At 37.4% G+C, this 27,978-nt stretch overlaps 1 pseudogene; it reads left to right on the top strand.

Annotated features, from left to right (window-relative positions):
• The first annotated feature begins 9 nt into the window (after positions 1 to 9).
• LOC142078377 (uncharacterized) lies at positions 10 to 27,446 on the top strand (annotated as a pseudogene).
• The last annotated feature ends 532 nt before the right edge of the window (positions 27,447 to 27,978 follow it).

The following is a 27,978-nucleotide window of genomic DNA, read 5'->3' as shown; positions in this document are numbered from 1 at the left end:
CTCCCCCGGCGGCGGCTGAGGGGAGGCGGCGCCCTGGGCGAAGCGGGAGCGGCCCGGCGCCGGGAGGCCGGGCGGCGGCGGGTTCAGTGCCGCCGCCGCCGCCGCCGCCGCCGCCGGGAGAGGGGCGGGGGGGAGGTGGAGCCAAGATCGGGTGCTCGGCCCCACTAGCCGCATTCGCAGTGGCACCGCCTCACCTCGCGGGGTGGCCGGGCCCCGGGCGTCTCCTCAGGGAACCTGACCGGGACGAGGGCGCCCCTTCCAGCCGCTGGAGCGCGGAAAGGGGCTGGCGGCGGGAGGGGCCTGCCAGGCGGTTCGGTGCGGGCTCTCCGGAGGCAGCTGGCGCGTCTTGTAAGGCGTTGCTCCTCTTCGTTTGCTTCTCCAGACTCGGTCCGGCTGCGCTGAGCCGCACAGGGAGGGCTGGCGGGGCCTTAGCGAGGGGCGCTGTGCTGCTCCTACGGTACGCGGGTAAATGGTTGCGGTCCGGAGGCCTCCGAGTATTAGCGGTACAGCTTTCTCGCCAGCGTTCTTTGCTTTAAGATTAATACCGCCGGTTTCATAGCGGGAACTGTTACAAACTTAACGCAAAAAAAATGACATAATATTATTAACCCGTAGTTCCTTTTTGATTTCCACAAGAGATTTGAGTGATCATTTTTCTCCTGGCAAAACCCTCGCTCCTTTCAGATAGTCTTAAGATCTACAGACATCCCTACGACTGGAATCTGAATCTATATTTCATTGTGGCCTAGAGTTTTGATAAACGGCATTTGAAATCATAAAGTGGATTTTAACTGGCTTGTTTATTGTCTTTTGTAGATTTACCTACCAGCAACTATGGAAGATGAATGAATTTAAATACAAATACCAATGTGTTGCATCAATGAACCTGTATCACCTCGAGGAAATCACAACATCCGAGTTGTATGCCGCTGCGCCTTGAAAGTTTTGAAGCCCAGATTGCTGGCCTGGTGGAAATGTTTCTGATGGAGGTATACAGGTGCAAGCTCTGCCAGTTCCCAAGCAACATCAAAAGTAAGATCAGGGCATACCTGGCTCATTTGCATGAAACAGATACAGCATGTCAAATTTCAGGCTGTCCTAAAATGGACCAAGACGAAAATGAGTCGTATAGCATGGGAGATGAAGGTAACCAAGAAAATAAAGACAACAAAGAAAATCTTTCAAAAATGTCTGTGTCTTATCTGTGTATCAGATGCTTCAAACTATTAGTCCTTGCTGTTGTGACATGAGCCCAGGCAGTCAGAGCAATAATCTTCATGCCTCTCCTTCCTGTGAATACCTTGTTTGAAGAAGAAGCAGCTTATTTGCAGCTTGAGGAGCCCTGTTCTGCAGTGCCAACTTCTCTTTTATATTCCATGGACTCCAGTGAATCCAAAAAGAGCGAAGATGAAGAAGCAGCCCAGTCTGTGCATCTTGGCCTCTGTCGTGTTTCCAGTGTTAGAACTCGGACCTTAGCTGGGAGGATAAAAATCCCTACAGCTGAATCAAGGTGTAAAAATTACAAAAATCGGAAGAAAGCCAGATGTGACAGTAAAGGGTTAGCTCATCCTGTGAAAGATGACTGCGCCTTAAAGTTGGGTTCTGAGAGAACGCAGCATTTCTGCAACGCGTGCAACGTAGCACTGAAGTCGAAAGGTGCTCATAAAATCCATGAAAAGGGTCACGATGTGGATTGTGGCTTTAAATGCGTTTATTGCCGCATGACTGAGTGGTACTTAATGGAAAATCGTTTAAGATCACGCAAGTGGATAAAAGAAACCTACCAGTGCCTCATCTGTGAAAGTGTTTTTATGTCATAAAGTGCCTGGGAAGTGCACAGAAACAGCCATCAGAGAAAACCTCATCTCAATGCAGAATGTATTCATCATCTTTTGAAACTGAGCGGATCTTCATGTAGCTTGCCATTATCACGCTATGTTTAAATGTCCACGCAGTGATTTTACCAGTAAGTCAAATTTTATTTTTTATTCTCATACAATTGCCTCAGCTATAAACTTCTCTGTGCACATAACTTTATTCAATGCAAGATTTACTAGAGAGTTTCAGCATGAGCTGTAAATGTTATCATGAGAAGCTACAGGAAAACATCTTCATACTGGTTTAAACAAAGGAAATATAAGAATTACAAAAATTCTAAAAAGTGTTGTAAATGTGCGCTTTTTGATGATGTTCCTTCATTCGGCAAAATCCTGTCTCATTTTATATTGTGGATTCTGAATATTTTTAGGAGTAGTTGACCATCATATTGCAATAATTTAAATATTATTAGCTTTTAATGGCTCTGTAACATTACTGTAAAGGCACCTCTATCAAGATGAATGCTTTTTATCTCTTAAGTTGTGTGACACAACTAATAGCTAAATACTATCTTCATTTATAAATGGAGGTCCTTTGCAGAGGAACATAATCTGTGTCTCTTAAATCACAAGAGGACGTAATTCCAGTATTCTAGTGTTGTTCTCCTTTGCATTGACCACAAAACTTAAAAATGTTTCTGCAACTAATTGCAAGTGTTTTGCCTTCAATAAAGCCATGCATTTAGTGCTTACTTTCAAGTCTCTAGGTAGAATCTTGAAAGATTTGTGAACAAAGGTAGTCTGGGCATTTTTCTGTTTAACCATTCATTGTTGCAGGTGATTGCAGTGATTGATTGATATTTAGCAAAGTTTCCTTGGCTGCTACTGCTAATATAGACCAAATTCTTGCTGCCTGGGTTGAATTACTGATTCGGTTCTGATTGCTCAATAAGGCTAGCGCAAAACCAGATAATTTATGTGAAATAAGATGATGGCTCACAGGAGTGCTCTGAAGTTTGTGGAAGTGGTCAGATAAGAAAACAGGCAATGTTAGGAGCATTGGGAAATGCAGAATAACAGGGCTTCCCATGATTGTAGCCAGGCCGGGCATTGCGTCTGTGTTGTGGTGTTGGTTTTGAAGGGTTTAGATTAGGTTATGTGTTGTGCAGTCTAATTTTGAAGTTGTCTTTGTCTTTGGGATAGATGTGGTTGTTTGGGGCTTTTACTGTTTAAAAGGGCAGGAGATAGAATTTTCATAGAAGGTTATTGCAGAATTTCTGCAGGACAAGTAACTAAAAAAAGGGTCATTTTTAGAACTAAAAGCAAAATGAGTATCTTATTTGCTTCATGACAACATACTGTCTCTCCACTTAATTGTATGTGACCATAAGCCGACAAGGCCGCAGTGCGGTCTTTTCCTCTAAGAGGTTGGGAAGGAGAGCACGTAGAAAGACAGCTGAAATTCACAGTATTTCAGAAAAGAGATGACTACATCAGTGAAAAGATTTATGAGTGCTTATACAAACAATGTTTTCTTAAGTGAAAGGAGAAATGTTTTGTATTGATAAATTATAAGTTGTCTCTTGAATGGGTAATTTCCTTTTTGGGGGGAAAAAAAATCAAAAATCTATAACCCTTACAACTGTAGTGAGAAAACAACTTGGGACTAGGTTTTCTGGGATACGTTTTTGACAATTTCCATCATGTCCAGGAGGCAATGAATTTTGAAGATTATAACTTACCATTCGCTGTTATGTTAACATATGCAGAAAGTTTACTTAATTTTAGCTCCCTGTTGAAAAAATTAGTAGGTTAAATACTTAATAACTTTTTTTAGCTGTTGGTAGTATTATAGAACTCTAAATATTTTACTTTTTTAAAATATTGTTTGCATTTTTGTGATAAATGTGAGCAAAGGAAGCCTTTCTAAAAATCTATTTAATGCCATGCTAATTTCTATACAATTTTGAGGTGGAGAAGAAACATTAAAGAAATTGTGAGAAGTCTTCAGATTGCTAGTATTTTTCAGACATTTCATTCCCTTAAAGGGAATTTTACTGTAACATTACAAAGAACTATTGTCTGCCAATTTATTATGCTTGTGGAGCTGATACCATGGCTGTGCGAGCCTTCCTGCTTGCTACGGGGATAGTTTTTGAAATAAGTTTTAACTGTAGCTTCTTAGCACCACGCTTGTGTTTAACTTAGTGTCAAGTTTTAGCTGTAATTGCTAACATTCTTTGCTACAGTATGCTTGTTATAACTTTTAACGGACATGAAAGCCTAACTGATTAATAGAGAAAAATGTACAAATCGCTAAAATGCTTTGGTGGAGTATACTGAAGTTTCTTCTTGATCTCCTATTTAGGACAAAGCTATCAATTTGTCATGCTGAGAGATTCTTGTATGCAGTTATGCAATGTTATGTGTTGTTTACTTGTCTAAATTAAAATAGTTGTTGATATTTGTATAGGCAGTATAGTGACAGGTTACCATTTGCATCAGGGATAAAGAGGCGAAAGACCTGAAAGACTAATCACGCTGCCTGTCATCGTTTTTGGTCTTTGAATCTTAAACCTTAAAAAAAGTGTCCAAAAGTTGCCACAAAATTGAGTGATTTTATATTAAAACCTTTGCAGGAAAGGGTTGGTGGTCTTGATTGCATTTCCCATTAAACAGAAATCCTCTGCGCAAAACCTGCAATCTCTAACCAGTACTTTCCCCAGACCAAATTTAGACTGTCAGCAGATGTGCTTAGAAGAAAGTGGACAAGTAGTGTATAGCATCTCGCCACTAAAACTAGTCCTTTGAAGCTTGGGTATTTTGATGTTTCCTAAGTATCTGTTCCTTCCGTATTTTTCATATGCTCTATAATTCACATTGAAATAACTCCACTGCAAGTATATATTTTGCTAACTCACTTTAAATTGTGGTTTGAAGTCTTTGAGAACTGCTTGCTATCCTGTTTTTTGTTTTGTTTTGACATTGGGGGAGAGGAGTGCATTGAGCGTCCTTATTGCTGAGCTAACCTTGCTTTTGCCACCAGAACCCTCATGGTGAAATTGTGTCTTCATAATTAATAATTGCTCTGTCTTCTGAAATAGTGTGCACCTCAGCCAAATTCAGCCTCATATTGCTTAAATAAGCACAAAACACTTTAAAACTACATAGGAGTTAAGCTTGAACTTTTATGTTAATAATTGTTTCATGTAGAGATAAGTCTTTTTTCTATTTTAAATTAATGTATTTAATCTGATTTTAACATTATAACACACTGTGGCTTTTCATACAGCTAAGGAATGGGTCAAGGTCTACAAGCATCTGCGCAACCATGGTTACAACTTCAAACTGCATCCATGTACTGAATGTGAGAGACGTTTTTTCCAAATGTAGGTGGATTGTTTTTTAATTATTTTTATTCCCCCCTCCCTCACTTCAATAGGTCTTTCTACTTTTTTTTTTTAACTGCTTAGTTTATAAAGTTCAACAAATGCTTCATAAATACTATAAACATGTACTGGATTTCTGATGAAATGTTTTACTTCTGTCTGCTTTTATAGAGTGGAGGTGAATTTCCCAGTGCTAAATATTTGCTTAAGGCAAGTGTATGTACAAATACATTTGTTTTAATTGGTGGAAGAAGGCTTTACAATTCATTAAGCTAGATTGAAACTGGTTTGAGCGGGGGGGAAGAGGATTAGGGACTTCTTACAGTTTGCTTGAAGGCACTAAACAAGGATCCCCATCTTCAAAGGCTGTTGGTGGCGGTGGGGTGTAGCAGCTGTGTTGAGCTCGCAGCTGAGCAGCTGTTAAGTAGATAGAGGAGAAAAAAAAATGACAATGACACTGAGTGCAGGGAATCTGGATGCAGGACGTGATGAGATGCTTGGGTTTTATATTGATTTGAGTTTCCGTTGGGCTTATTTTGGCAATTGATAATTGCTTGATTAGATAACCAGTTGTCTGTTAGTTTAAAAGGAAATTCTCATTTGTTAAGTTGGTAGCAGCAAGTTTATCTTCTTTCATCAGTCTTGCGCCATCTTGCTCAGTGAGAACTTTCTTTCCATGTGCAGTAGGTGGAGATTCTTCCTTCGTACAAGGAAGGCTCTGTATTACCTCAGTTTTATTGGATTTTTGTTATCAAACTGGGCCCTTCACTTGCACGGAGGAGTACTGTACTGCTTAAAACATCAAAGGTGAAGGACGCTTCATGTCTGAAGCTTTTCTGACTTTAGCTTTATGTCAATGTGACTGGAATAACACCAGAATTGTAATACTCGGAATGATGGCCAGCCAGGTTCAATGTACAATTTAGGTCTTTTTTGACCAAGAGTTTGGTCTCTTTCTGATTCTTTTTTGGACATTTAATGATGTCAAAAGCACATGTTGCAGTTCATACTGTTAGCAGTTCCAGTTCCTCAGACCTTGACCTACAAAGTCCTAGGCTTGTGGTTAGAACAGAGCTATGTGGAGAGACTTGTCCCTGCATTTCTGATTTCTGACTGCTGTCTTCGGTTAATCTCGTTAATTGAAGCAGGGTAAATCTGATGGGGAAACATATAGCAGCCTATCAATCGATATATATTTACTTTAGTTCCATCAAATGATCAATACTTACGGCTAACTTCAACACTTCTTAAATCCTAAAGCAACTTTCAAAGGACTCTATGAAGCTTTGTCTCTTACGGGGTGAACAAAAGCCGGGGAGAGCTGTGCATTCTTACACCATCAAATTTGATTTTGTAATTTATTTTTTAATAGTGGTAAAGGCTATACGTCTCTAGCAGCAGTTCATCTTCATGCTGATAAATATACTTTCCCCAAGATTATGTTAAAGAAGGCCCCTTCCTCTGAAAACAGAAATTAAATGAATTTATGACATATGCCTGCATCTCTCTCACTTCTTCTATATTTTAACTGCTTACTTCATATTTAGTGTTATAAAACCGCACTGCGTTTTGTTTTTTTTTTTTTTTACTACTCTAGGTGGTCGGCTTTGTTACGGATGTTGCTGTTTATTTAAAAGGTACTGTTTTCACTTGCTCTCCTGTCTTGCTTTATTGTTTGTTTCTTTAAACTGTATTGGCTGAAATTTTTCATGTTCGTTCTTTGCCTCCAACTGACACTTTTCCTTTAAAAACAGATCAACCAAAATGATTCAATCAATTTTCTAGAATGCATGTGGGGGGGAAAACTTTCTGTTCATAATGTTTTCAAGTGGAACCAGTAAGACTGTGGATACCTTTTATTTAAAAAGCCCTAATAGTCCATGACAGACTGTTTTAGGGAGGCAGGGACAGGGACTAAGAAAACTTGCCAGTTTTCTTTGGTACCTGGCTGCAAAGGTTTTTAATTCTTTCATAGAAAGCTAATAAAAAGAGTTGGATACTAACGACCAGTGGGCTGGAAAACCTGTGAGAAGTTGCTAGCGGACATGATGAGATGAGGAGATGTACTCAAGCAGAATTTGGCACGTTAGGAAAACTGCTAGTGGGACAGGGCATAGTAGACAGAGAATAAAATAAAGTGGGGAGAATGAAACTAACGTGGGCAACAGGGTGTCCTAAAGTGGACAGAAGGGATTTAGAGTCTCAGATATGTGAACCAGCGTTAATACAACACAACCACTTCTGTTTACTATTGCTGTCATTACTCAAATGGCAATTAGTTCAAGTGTCAGAGGTTTCTGGTGTATCTAAGGGTTTCAGCAATGCCAGTCGGCCCAAATATAACCCCCGTTGTGAAATCTAGAATTTGTGTTAACTTCTTAGGTATTTTGTTTCAAAAAATAAAGCCTAAAACATGTTAAACATGTTTTAAAAAAACCCACAAAAAATTCAAGAAAACTCACAATAAAGATTGCAAAGTCAAACACTCGTCATCTGTGTTGGTGGGTATGCTTGCAAAATCTTCAATTGCCTGACTTGACTGTATACAATTTCTTTTTCCCCCCACATGATCCTTCCAAAATTCAGTGTGTAGAACAGGTAGTTTTTCATTAGCCTTGGTTTATTGTTTAGTGAGCATAGAGTATATACACAAAAAGCAATGAAATTAAAGTTACCAAGGCAACTTTAATTTTGGCAATTCCTAATTTTTTTTTCTTGGCTTAGCAACTTTAATGAGCTGGGATTTTTTTTGTTTCTTAATATCGGATTTATTTTGTGTTGTGGGAATTATGTTGGGAATCTACCTTAACGTACTAAAATAAATTACCAGAAATGCCATCATCTTTCGCGGTGTGTGCTGTATGCTCTGACTTACTAGGCTGTGAGACCATACAGTACATTGCTATATAAAAGGTCACATATTTCTTCCTTAGGTCCTGTGAGATCTAGACCCTTTAGGGTCACTGGCTTCAGCTCCATCATGACATCCTAACATATACCGTGTTGGTGGTGATGTATTGACCACCGAACCACGCTGAGGCATGGAGCTGGTGTATGCTGAACGGAGGGTCAGGTAAGTATTTGTTTATTCCTAATAGTGCCTTGAATATACCATCTCAAAAAAGCATAAGACATTTAAAAAAAAAAATTTTTATCTGTAAATGGTCATAAAATTGGCAATTTATCTTCCCTTCTCCCCCCATCACTGGAGGTTCCATAATCCAGCAGGGTTTGTAATCCGATGCTTGCTGTGCCATCATGTTAAAAGGAATTGGCAATTTAATAAATAAGGCTTGATGACACTGGGTGAAGAAAAAATCTTTTTTTTTTTTTTTCCTTCCTGTAAACAGCAGTGTGCTGAAATGTCTTACATTACCAAGCCCTTGTGGGGAGCATTTGATACTGCTTAGGTTGATGGATTTTACAAGTCATCTTCAGAGTTGGTGCAAATGTTTTGAGATTGATTCATTTATCTAACAATTAACATCACCTTTTATATCTTGTTTGTAGACTTGGGGGGGTGTGGCAAAAAGAGAATTTTTGATACTTTTTTGCTAAAATAATTAACCCATACAAAAGCAGTAATATGCAAACTATGTCAGGACCAAAGAGATAGATAGAGTCAAATTAAGTGATTCTGTGCCAAATGATATTTTCTGTGGATGAAACTATTCCCCTTGTTCTGAAACAAATACTGGCTATCTTCTCAATCATCTAACGGGTTTATTTAATTTTTTTCCTAGTCTTACAAAACATGCTATATATTAAAAAGTGTGTGCAGCACTGTGTTTTTTAAGTTTATATTTTAGGTTGGAAATGGCTGTCATTTCCCTGATCTTGATATTAGTCTAACAATGTAATTAGAGTTTTATGCTATTTTAACAACAGGAGTATGAGAAAGGAAACTTAATATTTGGATATTCCTGACATAAAAATAAATCAATTCCTTGCAACGTAATAGTTATATTATGTAAATATGTTGCTTGTTCTTTATCTACATGTATAATGATCATTAGCTGAGGAAACTTAGAAAATACAACTATTTAAAATGTGCATTGTTAGATAAAGCTTTTGTATGATAAATACATTGTAATCTGGTAAACCCAAGGGATTCAGGTCAAATCAGATTCCTGAAAATCATGGTTCTCCTTTCTGCTATGTCACTTTCAAAAAACAGGGATATTTATTTTGGTGGCAAGTGTGTCAAACACAGTAGTAACTTTCCAAACGCTATCATTTTTATCATTATAATTTGTGCTTATTTCACTTCGTTTTTCTCTTTGTGCTGAGCAGCACTGTGGCAATTTTATAATGAAAGTGTGCATCCAAGAATGATATTTAACAACTTGGATCTAATTCTGGCCTACAGTTTAAAAACAAACAAAACCCCAGACCAAAAAACTCCAAACAAATGGCTTGTCTAGTTTTTTTGGGAAGCTATTTTCTTCCCTTCGTGTGTGTATGTTTCACAAATGTAACACAGAATGATCGGCAAGGTTTTTCTTCTCTGTTAATGGACTGAATTATGAGGGTTACACTATCTCAAAAGTCCCTCTACAACTTTGTCTTTCACCTGAAAGTATCTTATCTCAAATTCTTAAGTCTTTTCAGTCACTGATGGTAATGTAAAATATTGGTTGATACTGTATGTTGGGTTTCTTTTTGAATTAGTTTACTTAACATGTTTGTTAATTGGCAATCTAGAGCAGAATGGAAAGAGCATATGGAAAATCACAAAACTTCTACAGCCCTTCTGTCTTCATTTTGGGATCAAGTACTCAAAACCAGACATCAGATGAATGGACATCACAAACAGATCCATCAGAAAAAAAGACAAATGAAAAACAAACGAAAGAGAAGAAAAATAGCTGAAGATAGTCCTGTGTGCTCCAACACAAAAGCAACTAGAAAGAAGGATTCAAGTTAGTTTGCACATAGTACCTACGATAGGTATGACCCGTATTATAGCAAAAATTGCATTTTGTTTGTTATGCTCCAAGTACTTCTGTAGATCTTCATTGCAGAACAATTGATAATGTGGCACATTTATTTACTTACTTACTTACTTGCTTATTTTTATAAGTAAGTTGCCCACAGATAGCCTGAACAAAAATAAGGTACCCTATTCAAATAGCTGTCTTCTACTTAGTTTGTGATAGTATCAGTCTTTTGAATAAAGTGCTGATCAGAAGGTGTTTCTAAAGGTTTTTTCTTACATTTTGTTACAAGCAATAACAAAGGAGAGCCATTGAGAAGTGCTCTTTGAAGAGCCAAGAGATGTGCTGTGAGACTTCTTGGGATTCTGCGCGTAACCTAGATAAAAAACTGTGACAATGTACAGCTTCCTTTGCAGTCATGGCTGCATTTCGAAAAGGCATATTTATTGAAGCACCAATTTTGTCAGTTAATAAAAAATTCCACTTATCTGCAGTTGTAAGAGTTAGCACTAAGACTTTGTCTGACCTCGAGTGCATCCTCTCTTCCAAAGAGAACTTGAGAAGGCATTTGATGCTTTCCTGTTATTCAGAAAAGATCTTTTTTTCTTTGATGAAGAAGATGGTTACCTCTAGTAGCCACCCATCCATGAGTTGACATCATGCAATGTTCTAATGACAGCTTTTCTGGTATTTAGATAGAGAAGTTAATGTACATTCTGTTTCTCTAGGTTTCTTCTAAGTGTGTGAGTTTGGTTTTGGGGATGTTCTTTTTTTTATTGCTGTTGTTTATGGCCATACATATGTCTGTTACATTATTAGAAAATATTTTGACAATAGACAACTTCAGTTTAACTAGAGAAATCACTTTCTGACTTCTAAAGTTGTGTATTATAATCTAATTAATTCAAATTGTCAAAGTTTTTTCCCCAAGTAGCTTCTTTACCACACTGTTTTCTAGGACTGAAGTAATTTTCTATACCGAATCTGGATTTCCTGGTTTGAAGTTGTTATTGCTTACATGGAAAGAAAGAAATAAATGTTTTAGTAGCTTGCTGAAATTAGTGTAATAAAAAGAAAGAAAAAAAGGAATTTGTGTTTGGATAGTATTGTGGTTTAACAAGGCCTGATTACTTGTAGTGAATTAGCAGCTTTGCTAGTAGGTAGGGAGTAGACTGATGTGCTGATGATGTACCTTTCACATAGGCATCTGTGGGTTTTTTTGGGGGGGGGTGGGTTGGTTTTTTTGGGGGTTTGTTTTTTTTTTTTCAAATTAAGTAGTCAGTTAACAAGCCTTGTCATAGTCAAAGCACAGTTCAGTCATTACAAATTCACAAAGCAGGTAGACAAGTTGCTCCCGTGTTCACAGTGAGGTATTTTGAAATAACTTGTCTCAGTTTTAAAGAAGTTGGAGAAGTATAAGGTTAAGCACTTCACATCACTATATCATTACAACTGTTATTTTCGAACCAGTGGAGCATGGCAATCCAAATTTAGTCTGAGGTTACATATGAAATGTGTCATCATCTGATGAACACATTACCTCTCTGTTTCGGAAGTAAAAAGAGCACTTACAGACTAGGCCTCTGGAGCTCTCTCTGGAACGATGCTTCTAATTACTGCAAAGATTAAGAACTTACTTGAACTTTTCATACCTAGTTCTGACTTGAGTTTTGCTGTGCTATCTGTACAGCAAAGCAAACTTCATGTTAACACTGTGTCTTTCCTACAGCCTCTTTGAAGGGCAAACTAATGAAACCAGCAATTAGCCATATTATCAGCCTGTGGCTGTCTCTTATTTCTTTCCACTAAAGGCCCTGACCCCACGGCAGAAGAGAATCTATTGCGAACTGCGGCCAGCTCAGTGTTGTGTCCCACAGCTTAGGTTGAACAGCTGATGGCAGAATGGCATAAAGATAGTGCTGCTGCACTGACTGCCACTCCGAGTGCGCAGTCTGTGCTGCTACGCAGAGCTCCAGAGTGCCAAAGCAAGTAGCCTCATTTTCTCCCCGGAATCGTCTCTCATTATGCCTAGATTAACAGAGTCATTTGGGAAATATATTTTAGAGTCTATTGATACTTTAAAATTAAAACTTAAAAAAAAGCGCCTTTAAACTGAAAAAGATCTGCTGTCACAAGGTTGAGTTATCAGAGAAATGTAGGTAATGGTATGCAGAGAAGGGCTGTTTTCCTGGTGGTCTTGCAGTGTTTGCTTTATTGGTTTTGTTTTTCCCCAGTTGTTTTTTTTTTTAATGTTTTTTTTCCCCAGAAGGGGGCAGCAAATGAACAACAGCACATTGGCTTTTACTTTTCAAATGCTTTTTCAGTGTTCCTCTTTACCTGTAAACCTCAGTCCAGACTACCTGCTGATGTTAGAGTTTAAAATGATGACTTCCACCTAATTTATTTGCTACAAGCATAGCTGGAATGTATGAATTGGAAGTCTTAATTCTTTTCAGTATTAGTCAGTAGAATTTATTTAGTAAAATCTATTTCAAGTTTATAAAAAAGGCAGTTCTATATGAAGGTTTAAGATTTTTATGACTATGGCATTAGGTGTGTGTATATTTTAAAGGATAAAATAGCCGAACCGCCGAATCCCATGACATTATTAGTTAATGTCACCTAAGTCTTGCTTACATCTTTCAAATACTCATTTTCTGTATTTCAAGTTAAATTAATATAACATTACAATTCAAAATGTTCTCATGGCCATTTTTCTCCCATCAGAAAATAAAACAGAATACACTAAACATAGTGATGCTTTTAATTCACATATTAATTAATGCATTCATGTACAAGGATGGCTTGTGCATTCTGCTGACAGTGCATGCGAGTTAAAGGTCTCAATTCACAGGGAATACTAGTGATACTAAACAATATAACCCAATTTTATTGTCTTATTTCAGCAACGAAGTACAGTTTTATCATCTAAAACTTTATGGAGGTGTAACATATTACTGATTTGGAGTATTGGGTTTTTTATGACTATATGGGAAAATGCTGATTAATACCTACCATTGTGAATTTCTTGAAAGTGTGTGGCCGTAATTCTGTTTAAGTTATAGATCAAGTAGTTAGCAAGAAGCCACAGAGAGAGGGCAGTCTAACCTTTTCAGTTGCTGTTTTATCTGATAGTTCATATAAAGAAGGGAAAATCATAGTGGCATCTGTGAGGATCAGCTGCCTATAATCAGTGTTCAAAAGCTAACTGGGAAGAATGAAACTGATTCCTAGCAAGACAGGTTTATTGATAGTCTTGCCTGACTGTTTCATTAAAATCTAGGTGTTATAATGCATGTGGGACCTTTGTGGAGCCTAAAACTTGATCGAGAGTACTCAAGACCCTTTAGTCTTAATGGGTCGGAATTTCCCACTGTCTCAAACACACCTTATTTACACCTGAAGGATGAAAGGTTAAATCATCCATATTAGAATTGAATCCTTGAATTCTTTCCTTAAAGAAAAAAGAACACATCAGTATTTTGGGGGAGTTTGCACCACAGCACTGCATACAATAGGCACTGCCCACAATATTATCAGAATTCTGAAATCCGCATTTAAAGCTATTACCTGTGCTGGAAATAGGCAGCCATGCTTACAGGTTTTTTAAGGAGTAATTCAAATAGCTAGAAAATCCAAATAGCTCTACTTTTCTATAAAGCATTTAATCCCCTAATGAAGGTTGTTCTTTATGTCATTGTGAAAGACGTCTTTTAAATATATAAGTAGTACAGTTTTAATTCTGATTTCAATGAGTAGAAATGATAACAAAGAACACTTTCCTAGTTTGTGAATAGGCATGTTATACCTTTGAACTACTGTACCTGTTTTGGATTCACAAAGATATTACAGAAATTAGCCCCTGCATTTTTGGTCTCTGCTTCGTAGCTCTAAAAAAGTTCTGTCTGTCCTGTAGGAGTTGAGAATCTAGATCTTTGACAGTTTTTTTTGTGATGGTTTTTCCTCTTGAAAGATCACAAATGTTTAGGGAAGAGGGGAAAAATTAATACAAAGAGTTATTCAGAATGGCACAGCTTGCCTTTCAGAATTGGCTTTCATTTTGAAGCCTGCTGTTTAAATCCCAGATTTTTCCATACAGGCCCTTGGTTCTACTGAGATTGTTGTTTTAGCTTTCACACCTTCTATGCATCGAACACTTCAACAACTCCCCTGAGTACTTAAGTTCCCTCATGCAAGTTAAGGGCTTTTATTCTTTGAGCAATGTAAGCTTTATTTCTCTGGTGCAAGAAAGTGTTAATCCACACAAATAACTGAGGATTAAATCTCCTTTTGCATCTTTCTTGTTTTGAATACTGTTGCATAAAATAACAGCTGTATGATTCACTCTTAATTCAGAATTAGCAGAAATATTCTTACCAGTAGAAGTCTTCAGTATAATATAAACTAATTTTGTTGTTGTCTAAAATACTTCGTTTTCAAAATAACAGAACTTTAATTATCTTCACAAGCGTGTCATGAAAATAGCTATGTTTTCATTACAGAGTGTTTAAAGAATGAGTAATCCTGTTTATTACATCTAACGTGAACGTAGTGCGTGTATTTGGAAATAGTATTTACTTAGTAATTAATTATTTACAGGTATGATTCAAAAGGACATTGTTTCCTTTTGCTGAGTGCTGATCAATAATCTGGATAGAGATGTAAGCATCTTTTAAACCTGCTATAGTTGACATCCACAAGACAAGGGTTTTAAAGTTGTTCTTTGCTTATATTTCTCCCTTTGAAATTATTGTGTGTTACAGCATTATAGACTTGTTTGTGAATTTGTGAACAACCAGTGCTTTCTCTGTTGTTGCTGAGTTTTGAGGAACTTTTAGTGCTTAAGACAGTGTGTTAAATGGTTTTGAAGTATTCTAAGCGTGATGCGGGGAAGAATCTGGAAAATCAAGGAGTTTGGAACAGCAGATCTGTGTACGCCTTTTCAAATGTTTTACAATTTTGTTCCCTAGGAATCCTCTCTTTGTATATAAGCACACATATAATTTTCATATGCATTATTTTTCCTTCTAAATAAATTCCACTTGATGGCCTGAAATAGTAGCACGTCATGCAATTGAGAAAGTAGAATCTGTCTTTTTCATCCAGACAAAAAAATTATAGAAGACTTAGGTGGACCGTTCAAACATCAAAATACAACAATCCAATATAATCATGTTGCATTATGCAGTATTGGCTGCTAGTAAATTACTCAACACAGCAAAGTATGTCATTCTGGGAATATAAATAAATAGTTAATAAATAAAAGATAATAAAATAACAACTGAAGTACTTGGTTGTAGACAGGTCTGATAGGAATCTTGTGCTCTCATCCCTCCTATAATGATATCAATCTTTCCTAACTAATAGCTTTAAACACTCGTGATAAAAGGCATTAAAAGCCTAAATTAGCTGAGAAATGTCATCCCTTCAGACCACTTACACAGGAAGAATAGATGATGGTTTTCCAGCTGTGACAAGGTTCATTTCCTTTCTGGCAGGAAGCATTCTTATAGTTAGCTCTGCAGAAACACATGGGGACGCATGCTGGCATCAAAGCCTTTCGCTGCCAGCTCTGTGAATACAAAACAAGGCTCAAGGCCACTTTGACCAGCATATGTTAATGCATACAGGTGGATTATATGTGTGTCTTTTTTATGTTACCACTTAGATAAACTGCTCAGGGAGAAAAAAAGGTACTGTACAGTTGAATATTGACTGCTGCATAGGAGTGCTGTTTTTATGCTGTGAAAAGGATTTCTGGAGAAAAGGGGTATTTTTTTACCTATTGGTAGTTCTCCCTCTTGCGTTGAATATGCAAAAACCAAACACTGATCCTGATTTTAAAAACCAGGCAAATTTTTAACTTAAATGTTTTTTGTGGCATTGAGGGATATTGATCTTTAAGGATATGTTTGATTTGCCTTCCTGAATATGGGTATCTTTATGGAAATCCTGGTTTAGGATCTATATTCAGAAGACACTTATGTAGAGGTATACATACTGCAAAGACAAGGACAGCTTATGACCCTGGCACGTTAACTGAAAAGGATGCCTTTGCTAGTTCAGATGGATGTGGACTTCAACCAGTTCATAATTTTTTGTTCCATACTGATACTCCATGGCCAGGAATGAATGGGAATGTCTGCTCAAAACTTTTTAAATCAACTTGCACATATTGGCATATTTCAAGATTTTTAATATAATAGATTGTTGTTTGTCCACTTTGGCTACTTTCCCGTTCATTTTCTGGAAAGCTGCTTGCTTCAGTTTTCTGTTTTAAAGTTTAATCTTGAACCTCTATCAAAGGCCTAGCCTCTCTGTGACTGATGCTCTGGGGTTCTTTCTGTCTTGGTCAAATGATTTGTTTACATAGACTTTGCGTTGCCATGGTTATATTAAGTCGATCGGTCTGCCAAAAAAGGCACTTGCATTAGAAATTCTGAATTTATACAGAAGAACGTACTTTGTATCACTGTCTGCCTGGAATTGTTGGATCTGTGCCATCTTGTTGGTATTTAAAAAGTGAAGCCTTTCTCCTTTTTTTCTGAACCGGGCATTTTAGAGGGTTAGAAAATAAGTTTAACTGAATGAATAGGATGGGAACATGCTATGTTGCATTAATGGCCTTCTGAAACCTGCTACTTGATGTGTGCAGTGAGTGGGTGGACAGGACAGTGGGGAGCCAATTAGCTGCTTGTGATAATATTTAAATAAATCAGCTTGCGGAGAACTTGTCCTATAGGACCTGGCAGAGTCGTGAATAGGGAATATCCGCCTGTGTCCACACTGGCAAAATTAACTTTTCAACGAGTTGAAGAAATGAAATACTCTTGCAGTGGTTTGGCAGGAGTGCAGCGCTCCGACACTTGAGTGACGTGGGTGGTGCTCCGTCCCGCAGCATTGGAGCCATGGCATCGCCCACAGCAGCAGAGAAGGGTAGGCAGATGTCTGGCAGGAAACATAGGTGTGAAGGGGGCTGATAGACATCTCATGCTACTGGAACAGATGGCTCTCAATCTCTCTGGTAGCAAGTATGCCATGTCTTCGAAGACAGACACTTGCTCTATTAAACATTCTTAGCTTATGTAGAAGGCAACTGACAGGGCTTCAAAAGGTACAGGAAAAGGAGAGCAATACCCAAAGACGAGACGACTGACTTCTCCTAGGAGGCTGGCTAGGCAGTGTGGCCGGGCACTGTTAATGATGTTCAGGTGCATAAGTAGACAAGTGACCAAAAACATGCAAAATAAATTAAACTTTTGCAAAAAGTGAACAAAATAAGTCATTGTCTAGAAGAAGGATTGCAAATCCAGAACTGTCTCCTATTCCTTGTTCTGCAGCTGACTTGCTATGTAACCTACAGCAAACATATTTAATGAGTTTTAGGAAGCTGCTTATTACCTATGAAAATGTAATTTATTATCGAGATATCAAACCATTGACAACTGCTCCTGAAAATGTCATCAGCCTCTTCCTGTTTGCTTCCCCATTGACAACTGAGGGTAAACATAAAAAAATGCTTTAATTTCCACATCATGCTGACTATGCAGTGATCATACAATGTAATATCCCCTGCATTAATTCTTAAAAGGTAACACTAATAAAACTGGAGCTGGAGAGTTACTTGTAATAACGTTGGCATGAAATGCTATCTCGAGGAGAATTATTACTATACCAGGGTTGGTGTTCCGACTTAGATTCTTAAAATATGTTCACTTTTCATTATTTTTTTAATTCAAAGGTATTTATTTGTTTGGTTTGTGTTTTTATTTTTGGCTGCAAAAATGAAAATAGGTTTGCCTATTTGGAGGTTGGATCAAATGACCTCCAGAGATTCCATTCAACCTTGACCGTTCTGTGGTTGTTTCACTTTTTTTTTTTAAAGTCGGTGTTTTCTTTCTGGTTAGGTTCATTTCAGGTTCTCCACTGTAAGGCTAATACTTCATAGTTTTAGTACATCAGAAAAATATGAAGGTAAATATTGTGAATTAGAAATTGTCAGTGGGAATGTAGAGGAAAGGGGAGGCTAGTCCTTTAAGAATGTACCTCTCAATGTTTTTGTTATTGAAGACCATTGTTTTCCTTTGTATTTGTGACCTAAATGTTGTCCTTGCTGTCTTTACAGAAAATTCTTTGTGTGTTTTCTTCATTAAGTTAAAATGACTTTCCCTTAGCGTAATTTCCTTTTTCTTCTTGAAAATTTCCTGTTCTGCTACATTTCCCCCTTTCTGAGGGATTTTGTTTGTTTGTTTGTTTTTAATTGGTGACATAGAGTATGCTGAGAGTTGGTCTTCTGAACTTTGATTCAGAAAAAAAGATCAAAACTAAATTTGGAAATGGTTCTGGCCAGTTTTTCTTGATTAGATTTAAGGTGGAAGCCAAATTTAGATGCAGTAGGTCTCCTACTGGTAAAACAGACTGTAACCTTTAACTACCTAGACCATTATCTAAGATCATGCTTCATTAGCAACAAGATCATGTGAAAGATGAGCTGTGGCTTTGAGGATGTGCTGTAAATGCTAATCCACTGATATTCTTTTGAATTTCCCACACACACTTTGTGTTCCCATAGAAGACACTACATCCTTCATGTTTGCTTTCCATTTCCTGGTAGGTGAGAAGCCTTTCAAATGTGAGCTCTGCTCTTATGTCTCCATTGGCGCAAGCTCTCTGCAGCGGCACTTCCGAATACGCGCTAGTGAGAGGCCCTACAAATGTTGACTCTGCTCATATAGTTGGTAAGTGTAAATAGTGCCTCTGTTGGACAAATTCTGTAAATCTGTTGGCTTTTAAAAAACAACAACAAAACCCCACACTTTAAGGTATGCACTCCTATCCATTAATAAAAGCCAAGTCAAGCATTTAAATTTATTCCGGTAGGGAGCTTGGCTCTATGAAGGCTTTTTTGTTTAAAGGGATTGCTTTCCATCCCCTCTTCACAGTTCTTTCTGTATATAACTACTGCATAGACTGTGCTGGAAGATGTATGGAACACTAATGTGGTAAATACAAAAATATCTGGTAGAAGAAGGTGATAGTATCTGTGTCTGTGTGTGAAGGGGTACTGGGACAAATGGTAGTGACTTGTATAAAAACAAAAATGTGTTCATTCGCTAACTGTATGTCTTAATTTGCCGTATTAGGTGTACCATGCTGCTTTTTCACACTGATTTTGTCTGCAGCATTGCTCGTAGTGTTTTGATTCCACCCTCCTGCCCCCACCGATTGAGGAAATGATCACATTTCTGACAGTGCTAACACATTTCATTTTGCAGTGTTGGCAGAGTGCATCACGTGATGAGTGGGAGCATTAGCTAGTCTTAGTAAAGCTGCCGTACATGTTGAATGTACTTAGCAGCCTTAGAGGCTGTTTAAATGTTAAATTCTTGTGTCTTTCAACTCTGTACACTAAATGATGTACTGTTTGCTTTGGGTTTTTTTTAAACTCAAAAGGTTTAAACTAAGATAAGCTAATGTCCACAAGTCACTTCTTGAGGTATGCAGTGGTTGGTGGAGAGACAGCTAGATTTGATTTGTTACTTATGTGGGGGAAAGCTTAATTTACTCTGTTTCTTTATCTGTCATAGTAAAGATAATTCTGATTACAAAACTAGTGCTCCTTTTGGAGAGTCTTTTGATGCCAGAATTAAAATCTGGAAATGCATCTATCAAAAGCAATAAGATACCTTCAGCTTAAAGTCAGTTCTTTCTTCACTAAGAGCTTTTCAGTATCTGGTAATGGAATAACAGGGAAAAAGGCTTCTTCCTAATTTTTGTGGTAGCTGTGTAAAAATGCAGAATTGTAAACATTATCCAAATGTGGTAACAAAAAATGAAGAAAATTTGTATAATGGAGCAGTCACTTATTGGCCTTGTTACAAAGACAGCTACTTGTTTGCAGATATTTACTTTCTAGGAAGTATCATGTATGTCCTAATACATGAGCAGGAGAAAATAGTGGTTGGAAAATATGAGGGGAACGGTAGTGGTGAACTCCAGGCTATAAAGTGGAACACTGATAATCTATTACTCTTTATGCATTACTCTAGCAGGCACAAGAAATACAGTTTCCTCTCCTATCCAATAAGCTTTAGTTATAGGATACAGCTAAGCATGACAGGGGACTGTTATTAAGTCCTGTACTACTAAAAATCTATTTTTTTAATAAACCATTTTGTAATACCTGTCATTGTATTTTGTCTCTTTTTGCAGTATTACTTTACAAGCATATACTTTTTCATTTATTTGTAATAAGTCAGCCCTACTTACAGGGATCAAAGATTTTGTTGCTTGCAAATTAACAGTGTGCCTCCTTCCACCAGCCTGCTTTGCCCTGTTAGATGCGCATTAGCCATCATAATATAAACACTTGCATGCTTAACTTTTGCTGTGGAACTAGTTCCATTTGAAGTTAATAGAATTGTTGTATAATAAGTTAAAAACTTATTCTATAATGAGAGTCTATGAGATGAGGAAGTGAATGTTTTAACCAGTGTCTGTAAGAGTAAACGATAACACTGTCTGAAAGTACTCTCTCCTTGTTTGTAAAACCTATATTTACAATATTTAGTTTCTGTCTGGATAGTGGTAAGTGCAAATGCCTGCATAGTGTTCCAGACCTAAATAGTTTGGATGTTTGAAATTGCCACTTGTGAAACAGTTTGCCTGAATTGGGTAAATACAGTTAAACTTTTTTTTTGCCCTTAAGTAATCTATTTCAGGTCTGTAATAGTCTTAAGATTTTTAAGCACACTAGAATATAACACCCTCTATTTCTGAAATTGTATCAAAAATACAACAAAATATAGGAATACAAAAGAAGAAAAAAAGAAAGAAAAAAATCCCCAACCAAACCCAACCCTTTTCCAGTCCCCAAGCATATACTTTACACCCACATAGAACCCATTGACTGATTCAGTGGACTGTTTTCAAAAGTGAGGTGTAAAAGAATAGAAATCACACATGAGCGTACAGATCTAAGTGTAAGCAAGACTAAGGATGGCATAACTGCAGTGATGGAATATACAGAAAAGTGTCATCTCTCAACTTTTCCAGTATTCTGATTTAGTTTGCGAATTAAGGTATATTGTTTACTGATACTCAATTAGAAAAGAGTTTCATTATTCAAGCTCTCACCCATTAAGATTATCTGTGCTTTGAGTTTACCAGAGACGTTGAATGAAAAACAAGATAGTGAAATCTGCAGTGGCAACTGCTCATCAAAATTTAGGATTACAGTGAAATTTAATTTTAAAGTACATCTCTGTGTGTATTGATATACATACACACACATAAATATATATACATAATGAACTCAAGACTTAAAATGCGTGTGTAACTGGGCTGTTTACAATATGTAGAGTCCCTTCAAGGCTTTTGTCATATCAAGAGCTCAGAGCTATATAGAAAAAGAGATGTAAATGTGCTTGAGATACCTGCCTTGCTTAGTTACTGCTTCTAATGGCACAGAATCTGACAGGTTCACATTTTTGGTAGTTTTGCTGTCAAAGACTGCAAGAGGATTTCCTGAAAGTTGTGTATTCCTGATGATGATACAGATAGGGTTTTAAAGAGTTCTGTGTTGCTTTAATAAGAATTATGGGAAAATATTTCATCTTTTGTGTAAATCTTAGCTTGAAACCCCAAGTTTTTATATGCCTGTGTAGTAAAATATTTTCTTACATGCCAGGTCAACCAATTATATTTTTTGTTAGGTGTGAGGGGGAAGGAGTGTTAAGGTATACTTATCTGATTAAGCATACTTTAAGAAAGTCCAGTCTTTTGCTTGTTGCATTCATGTAAGTAGCACCACCACCTAAGTACTCCAACCCTGAATATAGAAAACCCGTAAATATTTGCAGTACCAACCAAGAGGTTTTTAAACTGGTATGGTGTATACATTACTGAGTCTAAGAATAAATTTTAGCCAACTTAGTCGGTTGTTTAATCTGACCTCTCTGTGGATCCCCTTCTGTACTCAATGGAGAATGATAGGCATTCCCACAAGACATCTTAATTTCATATGAGACATTACTTAAATGTGTGGGCTAATTTGCCCCCGTTAGGGTTACTTACTGCCTACCTACAGTTAGCTTTACAGAGGAAATCTAGAAGATAATATGCCTGTTGGCTAACATTATGTGGGATGAATCTTACTGTAGGTGATTGTTTTAATTTTCCTAGCTCATAGGGCTGCAAATAGTTGTTGCCAAAATAAACCTCAATATCTGTTTAAGGGAAACCTTAAATTCAGAGAAGCTTACGTTAGAAATTGGTAAGTTCTGAAATCTGATTCTTTGGTGTTAGTTAACAAGTGCTGAGACTGACCCACAAGTCTCAGTCTGGATTCTCTTACAGCCTGTATACAGTTGTATTCTAGGATGGCCTTGTTCAGGGGAAGTGCCAAAACCCAAAGGTTTAGATCCTATATTTGGTATTCCCTGAATCCGAAAGAACTGAGATTTTGATTAGGAGCAGATGATAGACCCATGGTAAGTATGTAGCAGACCTCACATTTTAATATAGAATGAATCCTTGACAGTATTTGTGTTATGGTTAAGTTCTTTATTTTGAGATATATCCCTTTGTCATAATGCAAAATAGGTAGAATGAAATGACAAATACAAGGTCAAAACTTCAGCATATTCAGACTAGTTTGCAGCTTTCACTACGTTGAGCTGAAATTGCATGCAGATTCACATGCGCATGCAACTGTGTGCATCTGTGGTGTGTGTGGCTGCATGGTGGTGCAATTGTATCCTAAGAATGTAAATGCGTAAAAAGTAAATTGGAATGCGTGCTTGTAAGAGTTCAGATTCTTAATGCCTGTACAGAGGTTTTATTTTTCAAAGAACAGGTATATCCACAGGTGCACAACTGACACTAAAATAGAAATATTGCTGAAAACATGGTGCAAATTCCACTAACTTACTCCAGTGGTAGGAAAAAAAAATGTGTTCTGTGTTCTGGTCTAGCCCTGCCACTGGACAGAGGTATGAGATCTTGCTAGGGATGACTTATCCCCTGACATACTGTTTCGCTATTTTGGATTTGTGAACACTCCAGCTAGAGACTGACTGCCTGTGTTTGTGCAGTGCTCACTGCTACTGATGCTACTAATGTCTGATACCCTTTTAATTTTTTTACAGCATTCAGAAAAAGAGCTTGGACCTTCACATACGCTGACATCACACTGGTGAGGCATTTGGCTGTAGTTTTTGCTGCTATTCTTCCCCTGACAAACAACTTCTCCGAAAACACATTAAAAAATATCACCTGGGTTCAGGAACCTCATTAACCAGTTCCCAGCACACCTTTACCATCAAATAACTTCCTGTGGAACATTAGGTTCTTCACGCTTAAACTTCCACCAGAGCATCCAGGCAAATAAAGAAGCTGTTGGCATTGTCAGACTTTTCTGCTAAAAGCCAGGAGTTATCTGGAAGAAGAGAAGAAATGGTCCTTAATGTGACAATTAGAAGCACTTAGGATGGTCTTCCCAAAAAGCTTTGTGTGCGTTATTGTACAGGTGGTAACTCCAATGGGCTGAGAGGAGTGTGGAGATTTGTGTTGCACAAAGGGTGGACGTGTTGATTTTTGTTCTGGTTACCTCTTGCTGATATATTCCACTTATTTACAAATGAAGAGTTTGACATTTCAAGGCAGAATATCTTGAAATGTACCAAAGCTGACAGCGAACCCTACAGGTGGTTTCTGTACTACATCTCTCATTTTTAATACAGGTCTCTATATAAAACAGTAAATGATTCAAGAAAATCTACTGATGGCGTAGCACTCATAATATGGTAAAAAAAATTCATTAAATTTTATAACAGAATGTGTCTGTTATCATAAGCTAATCCAATGTTGAAGTAAAAATATAAACTCTTGAAATATGACATCAAATAAACTTGACTTGAAAATTCAATGATTAAATACATCTGTACCTTATTTAGCCAAATAGAAATTGCTCACTTTAAAAAAAGATTAAATTAGAAGAATGGAATGCTTTCTAATTTTAGGCTGTTAGAGGACTGGTTTTACTCTAGGACTCCACATTTATTCTTTGACTATGGTGGTTTTGTGGAGTCTGTTATTAGCTATGAATGTTACTCGAGAAATGTAACTCTTGCTAAAAATAAAAAACCTAACATCACAACTTCCTACCAGACAGAAGCAAATAGTGACTGGAGTGTGCCTACACTGTTCTCTTAAACACAATTGTAAGAATATACTACTTCAAGAAGATAAAAGTTTCCCTTTGGGTGAGTTTTAGATGTCTTGATTTACAGGAAAATGTTAGTAAAAGAGTTATGTGGAGAGTAGCTACTGGCAAATTGTAGGTAGAATCTTTATTAAAGAATTAAAGAGAAACTTTTTTCAGGGAAGAAAATGCTTATACTGTTAGAAACTGATGAGCATCACAGACCTCATCTTCCTGTTGTACAGCTGGGACAGAAAAGGTTGGAAGGTTGGAAATGCATACCAAACATAAACACTTGGTTCCTCTTCATCTGTAAGTATAATAGTTGGACATTTGCAACTGAGCACATACAAAATTACTAATGGGAAATATTTTCTTTCCTCAATACAATTTACATTGCAGCATTTTAACTTGTTTGTACAACAGTCTGATGGTTCTTTAACTTGAAATTGCTTGAATGGTAAGTACTAATTTACGACAACAGCACTACTTTACTCTGAAGGATTCCAGCAGCTTGTCACTAACTTTGCATTGGGGAAATATTTTGATCCTTGTTGATGTTAGGCCCAGAGGACGTTGACTTAACATGTTGATTGTTTAATAGCATTTAGCGGTAGCAAAAGATGTGAACTGCGGAGGGTATGTAGATATGTGTAGGAATTTAATTAACCAAACTGGAATTCAGCCAAAACTCAGATCAACAGTTCCAATCTTGCAAAAAGCGCAAGGGAACTTCTAATAGTTGGTAAGTGAATTGAGCTTTCATTTTGATGTCACCTTGACAATTGTGGTGTAAGCAATCTAGTACCTACTATTTTACGGAATTTATTCAGTAATGTTGTGAAGAATGGTCTATACCACTTACTAAATTACTAGTAATTACTAGAGATTACTTCTGGCAGCTTTCTATCCTGTTTTCACGTGTTTCGTATAAGCACCAAGCTCAACCTTAGCATTTGAGAACAGGCAAGAGTACAGCTTGGAGTAGCAGAGCTGCAGGCATAGCATGGTGCAGTTGCATGCTCACTAGAATTTTTAATGTGCTGGGGTTTTTTTCCCCTTTTTTTTCTCCCCCTCCACTGTTGTTAGTGCAGGCTGTATAATAGGCTTGATAAGTTAATTAGGAGTGGGATCTTGAATATAAAATGAGTGCTTTATTTCCTTTTTGTATATTTATTAGCCTATTGTAAGTGGGCAGAAATATTCAGCATTAGCTAGTTTACTGAAAAGACTGGCTGTGGAGCAGTTTTTGTACGTATAAGGTATGATTTATAGACCCAAATTCTAATCTGTTCTTTATACTAGCCTCAGGCAGTATAGTTACTCTGCAGTAAAGTGAAGGATTTTGGTATGTCCTTATAAGTGGTCTTTCAATATAAATATGACACAATCTATCAGAAATACTTCCTTGCTCTCTAGAAAAAGAAAATTTAGATACAGAAAGTAATAATTTTGACCTGTTTCTTGTTTGTTGTGTAAGACATCTTGGAATGCTAGCCTTTTATCAAAAGTCCACACACTGTAGTCGTTCAGGAGTAGCTATTAATGGAAGACTAAAGTGACTATAATTTAAAACTCTAATTTATTAGTATAAAATATTTTAAATATAATTAGATCAGTAAAGAATTAGTTTCTAGTTCAACTGTCACGTATATTACAAGTCTTCAGAGTCTGCTTCCGTCTCCAAGCACAATTTTTCTAGGAATATCTACGTTAATATGCTTTGTTTTCTTTCTGTGTAAACCAGTAGACATAAGTGGGTTTTTGAGTGTCAACTTAGGCAAGTCGGGGGGGAAATTGAGGTAAGTTTTCTATGTGACTGTTATAAAGCCGTTAAATAAACTGTGCTTCCTCTTGCGCAAACTGCCCCTTGCATTCCCTTTCCTTCTTACTTCCCTTTGCTGTCAGGAAAGATGTTTCATAGAGCAGTAGTTCCCCAAGGTGCGGCCTCAGCATAGGTTAGGGACTGTAACGGAGTTGACAAAGTACTCTTCGTTGTGTTATATTCAGGCAAAGGTTCTATTGCTATAAATAATGCATGTTTTAATTGGAAACTGCAAATGGAAATACCAGTCTCCACAGGCTTGTTGATTTCGGTGTAATCTGTTAGGGGCAGATTCTGCTTACATGCTGAACACACAACACATTCACCAAATTTGTGGTTGGTTGTTTTTATTAGTGCTACTTGTGTTAGTGAGTTCCTTCCTATAAATTAAGACGAATGTCATATCTAGTTAATCATTGGGGAATTTTTATCACCATATATTATGAAAGTTGCAAGACTGGGTACCCACTGATGTCAAGAGTTTCAGATTCCGTTTCCCTTGGTTAGAGTTAATAGGATCGTGCACTGTACCTACTGAAAGTAAATTTAACTATTAGTAGGAGATGAGTTTAAAAGCAGATAATAAACATACTCATTTCTTGACAGATTTCCCTGGGATGAATCACACTGTACCTGATGATAGCCACAGGTTTAGGCTTGCATGCACAATTACTGTGGTTAAGCTGATACCTGGCTAATTCATGAAGCTGGAACACTAATCGCATCTAAGAGTATGAGCACAACTTTTTGTACCGTTTTAATTAAATTAGTTTAAAACCACACCTTAAGGCCTCTTCTAAACATAAGATCCTACCAACTTCAGTAAAGGTGTCCGACAGTTAGCTAAGTGATGCGTAAGTATGTGAATACAAATCTGTGCGAAGGCTATTAGTTTGCTTTGGGCTAGATTGATTTTTGCTTTAATATGAATCATTTCTATTTGCATGCATTTTCACCAATCTTGTTTTAAACTCATTTAACAGTGTCAAGATGAATTTTGCACTTTTTTTTTGTAGTTTATAGATATTGAAATAGTAAATGAGCCCCCTCCCCACACACACACACTTGCAGAACTGTAGAAAAAAGGGGAAAGAGATTAGGGTGGCCCAATGTCATTTTATTGCTGTCCAGATTGGGCACCCTAATCTGCTGTTTGTGGACAAGCCTGAGCAACATATACCTAGAATGCTTCCAAGAAGTAGAATTTAGGATTAAAATAGGTTTCAAATGTGTAGAACTCCTAAGCAATGTGGAATCCTTCCAGAAGTGACTGAATGCTGTAGGAACACCAGACCCCAGGCTTTGAGTGCCCAGAGCAACCCAGTGTCCCAGCATGGGTATGTGTTGAGCTGCAGGTGAGCTGGGTGCCTCAGGGTCCAGTCCAGAAGATGCTGACATTGGGCAGGGAGCCTTCAAGTTAAGAGGCAAGGCTGAATGTAGGATTGAGTTTTACCCCTAATCTTCACTCTTAGGTGCCTCCGGCTGGTCATGATTCACTCATGAACTCTTACCTCCTTGTTTGATGGCTGGAGTTTGCTTTGGCAAAACACAAACAGGGAAAGTCCTGGGGTCTCTACTTTAATTTATTTGCCTGCGTGTAGATATCACATGGCAGTTCAGATCACTCCTTCGCACAGGAGGACAGGGTTTCATATTCTGTGTTTCCCAAGAGAGTGCAGAAGGGTAAAAACTTTTGGAAATGGGCTTTATCAAGTGCTCCTATTAAAGTGTTATTTATGCATGAGGAGACCAGGCTTCTAATTTCTGTTCCAGAGAATATTTACATCTTCTGTATTAAATGGAACAG

The sequence above is a fragment of the Calonectris borealis genome, chromosome 2 (genome assembly GCF_964195595.1).
Source record: "Calonectris borealis chromosome 2, bCalBor7.hap1.2, whole genome shotgun sequence".
In the NCBI taxonomy this organism is placed as follows: Eukaryota; Metazoa; Chordata; class Aves; order Procellariiformes; family Procellariidae; genus Calonectris; species Calonectris borealis.
The sequence above is the reverse complement of the archived record's forward strand: the minus strand, read 5'-3'. Positions and strand labels throughout refer to the sequence as shown.